At 41.7% G+C, this 7,556-nt stretch overlaps 1 protein-coding gene across 1 annotated transcript in view; it reads left to right on the top strand.

The window, feature by feature from the left end:
* Positions 1–7,556, top strand: part of ABCC12 (ATP binding cassette subfamily C member 12) — a 73,016-nt gene that overhangs the window by 1,186 nt on the left and 64,274 nt on the right. Inside the window, exon 2 of the mRNA XM_026456888.1 lies at positions 1,296–1,562. The gene's annotated coding sequence lies outside the window, so the exon portion shown is untranslated. The remainder of the gene's footprint in view (positions 1–1,295; positions 1,563–7,556) is intronic.

Below are 7,556 nucleotides of genomic sequence, written 5' to 3'. Positions count from 1 at the left end.
CACCCCCAGCTTGGTGCTGTCCCCTGCATGCACTTCCCTCTGCCACCTCTCTGCCTCCCCCTCCCTCCCAACGCCAGTCCCTCATCACTCACAGGGCTTTTGGGTCTGGCTGCTGCAGGTGCCGGGGACCTGGGGACAGACAGGAGAGGTGCAGTGCAGGCAGGGCCTGGGAGAGCTCCCCAGTGTCTCCTCCGTGCTGGAGGCCTGTCAGGCCCTGGAGGAAGGGGCTGTGGGGGTTGGCGGAGACCATCAGATATTGATGACTTTGGTGGCTTTAAATTAAGAATGGATTTATTAAGAAAGAAGTAGGGCTGTCGTCTCGTACCTGGGAAAAATGTTATGACTAAAGGTGTGCCTGCTTTTGGTTGATGGAGGGACTCCCATCATGAGCACCAAGGAAGACCCAGAGTCCAATTCTTGAACATGAAGTTGTTAATTTTCTGGGCTAGACAGGGGCAGAAATGAAATATAACAGAGCAAAGTGGGCAGTTGTGGAAAATGGTTCTTCTTGAGATGACTTCTAGACATCTTTTGTTCTCTCTTGGGGCAGAGACAAGGATAGAGAAAAAGGCCTCAGGAAACACTATAAGGAAGACAGCAGTGCTAATGCAATAATAAATGTTACATGACCCCGAATCTCAGAGTCACAGAGACAGTAAGGAGTGGTGGGGACTGTGGCAAACTAAAGCATGTATGCCCTGCCCAGGAGGGGTTGCCGTGCTCAACGTGAGTGGATTGTCGCCATGTGAGCATACAGAGCTCCTGATATTTGACGAAAGCCAGAAGCCAGTCTTAGTTTTTTTTTAATGTGGTATCTCCTCATTTTTAAATGTTTTCCACAAATTGGAAAAAAATGTTTAAACTACGCAGGCCATATAAAATGGAACTGCAAGCTGTACATGGTCCACAGTTTGTGTCCTGTGCCTTAACAGCCCTCCCTGCTTCTGCCTGTCCATTCTGTTGAGATTAGGTTAGGAACCCCCTTGCCTGCCAGCAGAGAGGTGCACCAATGACTTTTTGGCACCTCTTGCCAACCCTCAGATACTCTGCATGGAAAATACAATGCCAAGAACAGAGCCACGATGGCTGCAGGGACCCTGACCGGGTTGGCACTGCCGCCTCCCAGCTCTCATCAGCTGTGCGCCCCTCAGACCCCATCCTGTGATTGCCAGCAAGCAGATTTCTCACCCCAGGCAGCTCCTCACTCCTGGCAGAGGATGGTGTGACAGACGGGGATAGAGACGTTAGCCAAAGCAGGCTTCCTGATTTTAAAAAAAGTCTCATTTTCCCCCCAGGGCTGCCAAATTTAGCAAAGTGCCATTCCAGCTGCAACGCTTCCAAGCCACCTCAGATCATCATAACTTCCCATGCCCTGGGGAGCACTCAAGGAAATTACCTTCTAGCACCAATTTCCTATGCACGCTGATTACTCAAACCTGGCCAGGAGTCCTGGCCTCCAGTGTTTGGCATCTGGGATTCAGGAGCCCTAAAGACAATAGATGACATCTTGCTGCCAGGGTCCCTTACCATTAGAAAAGGGAACCAAAAAATAGAAATTATAGGTAAGAGTTCTCCACTAACAATGAGTTCCACCCTCTCACAGGGGCTGGGAAAGATTAGCCTGGATGAGAGAAGGTAGCAACTGGGTGGTTGGGAGTGAGTTGTAGGAAATGACAGTGGTCCTCAAATATCACAAGGCGGTTGGGAGTGAGTTGTAGGAAATGACAGTGGTCCTCAAATATCACAAGGCACATGAAGAGGACATCAGTGGAGGCTGCATGGCTCTTGAGAGCAGAGAAGTGTGCAGAAAAATTGCATTTAGTTCCACAGAAGGAAAATAAATCATCCTCTTTAGGGGTGTTTCCTTAGAAAATGCTTAACTTTTTATTTTGCAATGATTTCAAACTTACAGAAAAGTAACAGAAATAATGCTAAGAGGTCCCAACTACCCTCCACTGAGATTTGCAGTGATATTTTTGCCACATTTACTTTAGCATTAATGTCAAAATCAGGAAATTTATCTGATAAAATATTATTGCAGAATCTGTAGTCCATATTTAAATTTCTCCAATGTTCCAATACTGTTCTTTTAAAAATTTCATTTACTTATTTTTGTTTTTTTAGAGCAGGAGTGAAAATTTATTAAAAAGTTTTAGAGCAGGAATGGAAGAAAGTAAAGTACACTTGGAAGAGGGTCAGGTGGGTGACTTGAGAGTCAAGTGCACAGTTTGACCTTTGACTTGGGCCAATAGTGTTCTTTATAGCAAATTTATTTTCCTCTGTTCAAGTATCCAATCCAGGCTTTTGTGTTGCCTTTAGCTGTCACATCTCTGCTGTATCCTTTAATCTGAGACGTTTCCTCACCTTTGTTTGTCTTTCGTACTATTGATGTTTTTGAAGAGCACAGGCCACTTGGGTTCGTCTGGTATTTTCTCAAGACTAGATGCAGGGTATGCATTTCCTGCAGGAATACTGCATGCGGGCTGTCTTGAGAAGATGTGACTGGGGTCTGTCACCAAAGCGTGTTGAGGCCCGATCTGGTGGGCCAGAGGGAAATTCTCCATGAGAGGCTAGTTTGCCATGTCTTGGATTCTGTGATTCTCCCCCAAATAATTTCAGCTGGGTTTCAGAACTTGCCGTGAGCTCTTCTTCATCAGCGAATCTGCTTTCCTACTGCTGCTTTGCTCAGGTTACCAAGGGCAGGGCAGTGCCCCAGCAGCCATTGGGAGGTCATGGGTGGTTGATCAGCGACCACAGCTTGACTGTCCATTCTGCCTGGCAGTTGCAGAGCGAGTGGGCATGCGGTAGAAAGACCGTGCCCAAAGGCTGCACTGGGGTTCAGGCTTCTTTTCTTGCTTCTGATCCAGACCAGGGCTGGGTTCTGTTCATGCAGGGAGCCAAGGACCTATGCAAGAATGAGAGGCCAGTTTTTAAGCTCTTCAGCCCCAGCATCTCTGCAGTGGATAGCTTCCCTTTGTCTCCTGAAGTAAATGCACAGAGGTCAGCAGGAGGCTTTTCTGAGTAGGGGGTGACTTGGGTAGAGAAAATTCTGAAGGACTTTCTGGTAAACAAACAAATGGAAGTCTTGTGGAAAAGGATCCAAGGAAAGTTTTGAATCTGAAGCCTTTCACAGTCATGCCCAGCCTTGTCTCGACTCTTACCTAAGTCTGGTGCATAGAGCCTCACGACACAGGGACCACACACAAACCGAGGCTCAGCCAAAACCCTCTGTTTGGGCTTTCTCTCAAATCCTTCTAGTCTCACCTCCCGCAAAAGTCCTCCCTAACCCCATCCTCCTCCCAGACCGTACTGACCTCTACTTTCTCAGAACTTCTGTAGCACAGGTCTGCGTTACTCAGTGACACTGAGCACAGACAGCCTGCTTTCAGGCTTTAGATTCTTAAAATTATGATCAGATATAACAGCAACGTGGAGGAAACCAGAGTAACTTCCAGATCTTATTTCCCCACCCCTAGAGGTAACCATCATCTTGAATTTGGTGTAGAGTGTTCCCATTCACTTTGTAAAAATAAACTTTATTTTTTAAAACTGGTTTTGGTTTACAAAAAAATTGCAAAGATAGTACAGAGTCCTCCAGTACCCCACATCCAGCTACCCTTGCTAATAACATTAATGACATCTCATGTTAGTATGGTATATGTGTTATAATTAATGCATGATATTGATACATTGTTAACTGATATTTATACTTTACTAGATTTCCTTTGTTTTTATCTAATATCCTTTTTCGGTTCCAGGATCTCACCCAAGAAGCCTCTTCACAAGTAGTTGTCAGGTCTCCTTAGGTGCCCCTTAGCTGTGTCACTGTCTCAGGTTCTCCTTGTCTTTGATGACCTTGACCATTTTGAGGAGTACCAGCCAGGTATTTTGTAGACTGTGCCTCAACTGGGATTTGTCTGATGTTTTTCTCATGATTAGACTGGCGTTATGGGCTTTTGGGCGGAGGACCTCAGAGGTAAAGTGCCCTTCTTGCCACATCATATTAAGGGTACACATTATCAACAGGACTTATCACTGCTGATGTTGACCTTGATTACCTGGCAGAGGTCATGTGTGCCAGGCTTCTCCACTGTAAAGTGGCTATTTTTTTTTCCTTCTTCATATGGTACTATACTCTTGGAAGCATCGGATTCTAGTTGATTAAGTTGTTTCTCACAGGGCTATGGGATGACAATTCTGATACTGTTATACATGTACACTTAATTGAACAGTTAAGTAAACACATGGTAGATGGTGAGAGCCAGGCTTCTCACTTTTAGAATTGGAGCTTACAGATAAGCAAGGGGAGGAGGCTAGACTTGCGATAATTATGGTAATGGATTCAAGTTGGAGAGTCAGCATGAATCAGTATGAACTCACTGTTAGCTTAAAATAGATGTGGATGGTTACATATAGAAATATTTATAGACATGTGTTTATGCACTAGCTTATATGCATATATATATTTCCTTGTGTTGTCAGCTGAGAGGGCCTAGAAGCAGCAACACCCTAATAACAAAGAATTTACCTAGTGCCCGGATCTTGGTTCTAATACGATTCTCCAATATAAGGAATTTCAAGTACTTGGAGAAATGAAATTTTACTACAAATATAGTCATTATTAAATAAAATATATTATTATATATTGCAAGTACATGAATTTGTATATTGTATATTTTGCAAGTTTGTGAACTTTATATAAATGGCATCAGAATGCATGTATTTTTCTGCAGCTTTCTTCCCCCCTCTCAACTTATCATATGAGCTATACACATAGTTTGATATGTGGACTTAGTTTATTCATTTTTACTGTTGAATAGTAATATGCTAAACTCATATGATACAATTTATTCATCCATTTTCCTATTCATGGATGTTTATTCAAGATATTGTAAAGAGAGCCACTATAAATATTCCTGTAGAGGGGCCACAAAAATATTTTTTGCATGAGAGTCCATCCTCTGTGGATTGTTTCCTTGTGTTTTCCTAGATTGAACTTCAGTGTTGACACCAGTATGAGAGGAGAGAGGCTAGCAGGAGCAGGGAGGAAATTCAGAGGAGAATGGAAGACAGCCTGCAAAGTTAGTGGCCACTCTGTATCTGACTGCCTGAACAGGCAGGCTTTCTCCAAGGCATATATATAATTAAGAAGGATAATTGCTGCCTATGTTAGTAAGACAATCTTTAACTTGACCAGATAATGCCAAATTGCTTTACAAATTAGTTATAGAATTTATATTCCCACCGGGGGGCTTAAGAGCTGCAGTGCTCCATACATATGCCAAGACTTGTAATTTTTAGACTTTTAAATAATGTCTATTTGAAGAATGAGAAATGGCTGTTATTGTGATTGTGGTTTTAATTCATATTTTCCTGACACTCAGAGATTGAGCATATTTTTGTGTTTATTTGGATCATCTGTCAATTGTCTTTTGCTGGCTCCTCTAATTAATTGCTTGTCCTTCTGTTATTAATATATTGAGAATTTTTTATAAATCGCATACTGATTCTTCACAGTTAAATGGGTCACATCTATACCAGTATGTTGCTTCTCTTACAAATAATGTCTTCTGATTAATGGACATCTATAATTTCAATGTACTAGAATTTATCAAGATTTTGCTTTAGGACTTTTTTAAAAAATTGCTTTAAGAAATTCTTCCCTATCCTAAGATCATAAATACATATCTCTGTATGTACTTTGCACTGTTAACATGGTATTCTTTTTTCACCTTGTTGCTTTTAGCTTATTTGTATCTTTATATTTAAAATAAACTTCTCATAGGAAGCATATCATTGGATCTTGTTTTTATATTCAGTCCGATAATCTTTTTTTAATTGAAATGTTTAGTTCATTTATATTTAATGTAATTATTGATATGGTTGGGTTTAAGCCTACTGGCTTACTATTAATATTTGTCTTCTATTTATTCCTTTTGTTTTTTATTCTTCTGTCCCTCCTTGCCTACTTTTTTTTTTTTTTTTAGTTAATCTACTATTTAGTGTTTCTTTTTATTTCCTTGACTGACTTCTTAGCTTTAACCCTTTTTAAAAAGTATTTTTTCCAGGGTTAACACAATGTTATGATTTATACTTTATTTGTTATTTTTATATCATCCCATACTTAATTTCAAAATAATTTATATATTTTACTGTATGTTATTGTGTGTTTATTTTTCACTTTCTGGGGAAAGGATTTGCATCTTAGATGTTTCTCACACTTATTATTGCTCATTCATTCAACAAATATGTATTAAACATCTACTATGTATCAGGGACTGTTCCAGGTGTTGGAAATAGAGCTGTGAACAAGACAAACATGAAGCCCACAGTTTGGGGAAATAAAAAAGTATGTAGGAAAGTTTCCTTAGAAAAGGAAATGTTTGAACTGAGCCTTGAAGGCTGAGCAGAAATTGGTCAAGTGAAGAAAGGGATCCTAGATGGTTCCAGGTTGTGGCAGTAGTGAATACAAAAACTAAAAAGCAGGAGGAATAAACAGTTTGTCCAGGGAGTAGTAAGATATTCCACATGGCTGGAGTGCAGCATTCAATAATACAAATAGAGGGTGGAGAGTAGAGTATGCAGTTTGTCCAGAGGTTTAGGGAGTCTCTGGTAGCTGCTAATATTCTCATTGAATAAGGAATCTACAGCTGGGTCTATGGTATTCGTGTCATTAATATTCATTAACTGTGGCTGGGCATAGTGGCCCATGCCTGTAATCCCAGCACTTTGGGAGGCTGAAGCAGGTAGATTGCTTGAGCCCAGGAGTTTGAGACTAACCTGGGCAACATGGCAAGACCTCATCTCTACTAGAAATACACAAATTAGTTGGGCATGGTGGTGCACGCCTGTAGTCCCCACTACTTGGGAAGCTGAGGAGGGAGGATTGCTTGAGCCCAGGAGGCAGACGTTATGATGAGCTAAGATCGTGCCACTGCACTCCAGCCTGGGCGACAGAGTGAGACCCTGTCTCAAAGTTTTTTTGTTTTTTGTTTTTTTTTGGTGGCTCATGGCTGTAATTCCAGTACTTTGGGAGGCTGAGGCAGGTGGATCACCTGAGGTCAGGAGTTGGAGATCAGCCTGGCCAATATGGTGAAACCCCATCTCTACTAAAAATACAAAAATTAGCTAGATGCAGTGGCATGTGCCTCTAGTCCCAGCTACTCTGGAGGCTGAGGCTGGGGAATCGCTTGAACCCGGGAGGCAGACGTTGCAGTTAGCCAAGATCGCACCACTGCACCCCTGCCTGGGCGACAGAATGAAACTGTGTCTCAACAACCACCACCACCACCACCACAACAACAACTTTAAATTCATTAACAATGATTAAAGAGCTTTTCAGCAACTACTAGCTCTAAAACATGTGGGCTTCTCCATCTGACTACAAGTCTTCAGTTTCCATGTTTGGGGATTTATCTTTTTGAGATGAAGACATTATGATTTTCAAATTCTGTTGTAAGAAATACATATATTATTCCAGAGGAGTTGCCTCTTGTAATATAATACAAGCAAGGGTTATTGTAGGTTATTGGAGGAGGGAAGGAACATCAGTTTCC

This window comes from Piliocolobus tephrosceles, chromosome 17 (genome assembly GCF_002776525.5).
Source record: "Piliocolobus tephrosceles isolate RC106 chromosome 17, ASM277652v3, whole genome shotgun sequence".
Classification (NCBI taxonomy): domain Eukaryota; kingdom Metazoa; phylum Chordata; class Mammalia; order Primates; family Cercopithecidae; genus Piliocolobus; species Piliocolobus tephrosceles.
The sequence above is the reverse complement of the archived record's forward strand: the minus strand, read 5'-3'. Positions and strand labels throughout refer to the sequence as shown.